This window comes from Anneissia japonica, unplaced genomic scaffold, assembly GCF_011630105.1.
Source record: "Anneissia japonica isolate Jap-2015-1 unplaced genomic scaffold, ASM1163010v1 scaffold241_len727266_cov204, whole genome shotgun sequence".
In the NCBI taxonomy this organism is placed as follows: Eukaryota; Metazoa; Echinodermata; class Crinoidea; order Comatulida; family Comatulidae; genus Anneissia; species Anneissia japonica.
The window spans coordinates 86,870-90,276 of NW_022691770.1; positions in this window are offsets into that span (position 1 = coordinate 86,870).

Genomic DNA, 3,407 nt, shown 5'->3' on the forward strand with positions numbered 1-3,407 from the left:
CTACTAGCAGACCACATGGGAGGCCTTTCCCTCCCATTTTCGAGGGCTACGTCCCTTGCACCACTTTCGAAAGTTTTTAGCTACGCCCGACCACGCCCACTTTTTTCTCGTCGGGACATTATTCAGCTCCCCCGTCGGGAACCTTGGACCTCCGTCGGGGAAATCCTGGCGCCGCCACTGTCTACGTAGTGTACTGCAAGCATTAATACTATTATTATTAGAGATCTGCATTGTTTCATTTCATATTTAGTTTAACCTTTAATTACTGTAGCACTTGAACATTATTGTCTATTGATATTAATGCATTAGCCCTATGAAAGGCACAGTTTTTTAGTGTGTTTGTAAGAACTGATGCAACAACGGGGAATGAGTAGGCCTAACTGATATTGTGCTTTGCTTCATACAAAAATCTGATATGTTCGTTATTTGGCATTTCTGTCAGCCAGCCTTCATCAGACCACGACCAATGTGTAGCAATCGGATAAATGAAACCTACGGGAACACAAAACTAGAAATACAAAACTTATAACTACGATTTAAGTCATCACGAAATTGCTTTTAAATGCTATTCATTAATTAAATTATATCCCATTATGTGACGTCATAATTAATTTTGTGACCTCGTAGCCCTTATATTCACGTTAAATATTATACCGAGCCACCCAAGAATTTGATTGGCTGTTGCTCTGCGCAATCTCATTTAAATTATAGATTAGATATAGTACCGTACTACAGTATACACGCAATCACCTCTTCATTTCATTTTCATTTATTTATTCGACCAATACACATTTACAAAGTGTACAGTACAACAAAAATTATGGTCAGGGGCAGCTTAAGCAAAATTTTACTATAACTCATTGAGAGTCAGCTGTCCCATGTCAGAATCCTATGTTAAGTTTGTACAGTTCACCCTCACCCCCCCCCCCACCTGTCTCTTATACACATCTAGATGTGTATAAGAGACAGATACAACTCCTTCTCCACTTCAAAAACTGTCATAACTCCTTTGATCTATGCTGCCCGATGGCGTAACCACTGGGGGACAAGGGGAAAATCTTCCCCACCCCTTTATAAATGCCCTTTTCATCCCCTGAAAGTGCCTAAAAACCTCAAATATCTCGCGCTTCGCGCGCATTTCTTGTCAGCATGGGCCAATTTCCTCTAAAAAATTGCACATTTTAGGGAGTTTTGATCAATTCCAACGAAATTAGAATTAAAAAGACCGGGGGACAAGGGGAAAATATCCATCTTTGGAAAATCTTTCCCCACCCCTTGACAAATGCACCCTCTGAAAGTGCCTAAAATTCTCAAATTCTTTGCGCGCATTTCTTGTTAAGGTAGGCCACTTTTCTCTATAAATTGCACATTTTAGGGAGTTTTCGTCAATTCCGACGAAATTAGAATTAAAAATATAAAAATATTTTTTAGGGCTTTTTTGGTTTATCTTTTTAAGTTATTTAAACACATAATAGTCCCAAACTCAAGAAAGACAAATTTAAGATAGATCGTTTTAACCTAAAAGAACCTCAATGTGTATTGATGGTGAAAGAATATGTTTGTAATAAATAAAACCATGATGAAAATGCTTATATTTAGTTTCAAACACACGTGTGTGGCCTTTACTATAAATAAGATAAGTCATGTCGTATTGTTTTCTATATGGGGAGTGGGGTGGGGTGTGTATGGTTAATTACAAACTGGGAAAATAAATACCCACTCTGACCCAAGACCCCTGTTACGCGCCTGGTGTTAGCGCCAATGTGTGCCCTTGTGCGGACAGGGGATGTGCCGTTTTTGCAAAATACCTCTGAAGCTGGAAACCTTGTTTTTGCAAAATAAATTGATGCAATTTGCTATTATAGGCCTAATCAATAAATTCCTCATCAACCGATATAACCTTAAACATTCTTGGAATTGACATAACAGCACATCTAACATCTAAGGAAAGAAGAGCTTAGATTGGTACCAGATAAAATAATTTTGTTATCAACATTAATACATTATGCTAATTTTCATCTTTGTAAGCGCATAAGACAGTGCAAATTATTTGTGTGACAGTCTTTTGAAGTGTGTAAAGCTTCATTTTATCCCATACATAGTCAAAATATTGGGGGGGGGGGTGATACAATGGACCATCCCCTCTTATCAAATATTAGGGGGATATATCCCCCATCCCCCCGGGATCTACGCCTATGATCCTGAGGCGATAGTAGCCGCTGTAGCAGCGAAGACGAATTGGAAGAACCAATCATCAATTTCTTTACTCGGCATGTTGTTCATGAAGAACCAATCCGTAAACCCGTTACCAGGACCAAAGGCGAATGCGTAGCCAATACCTGAAAAAAAAATGTTCAATATGAATAGATTTATGCCGGTAGCTTTAATTGTTTACATGCGTCGTTTGAAATGCAATATATAAAATGATATATTTGGTTTACAATCTGATAGCTAACTGGATGCTTACTATAGTTCCTACTAATCGAATGAAATTAATAATTAAATGCTGTATATATTTTACATAGAGTGCAGAACATGACGTGTAAGAGGTATGCCGCACATGGTTAGGCATTGGGCTTCTAATTTCAAAATACTTTACAGACATCTTAGAAGTTCTTGATCAATATATTTGTTGGTGTTTTTACTTCTTACCGACCCAGCTTCAAGAGAAATGCAAATCCGCACTGCATGACTGAAATATAATATATTATTATACATGTATTATTAGATGGATACTTAAACTTAAAACACATAAGTCAGGTGCTAATAAAGACCTTGGATTCATATCTGACTTCACTTTCGCTAATAAATAAATATATATTTTTGTCCATCCGATATATTTTCATCCATCTAGTCTTTTTATCTCTTCTATTTCACAGTTTTTTTTTTAATACTCACTTTATTTATTCGTTTTATTTTCCCTTATTCATCATTTTTATTTTTATATCATATATTATATATTTCTTCATGCCTTTTTTGATAGTTTTGTGTCCACTTGACATTTAATTTGACATTATTATATTATTATCATCATCATATTTTTGTTGTTTATAGGCCTCTATTTCCTTGTTTACCATTCATTAGTTTTGCCACTCTGACCAGCTATTTATGCCAATTTGCTTATGTCAGACTTAAGGCCTCCTTATAAACTATTGCTAGTGATAAGACTGTGTAAACCTATTGTTTATAGATCTGGTGATTAATCACCCATTGTATATTCTTATGTATTCTGTTAAGTTTCTCATTGATACTCATGCGCTGACGAAGGTAACAGGAGTTGCTGAAAATTTCGCAAATAAAATATTTCTATGTCTCGTAGCAGTTTATTTTGTCTGCGTCTACCTACGGATTTATTCCTACGATGAGACATACGTGGATCCACATCAACAACACCGATTGAATATGAA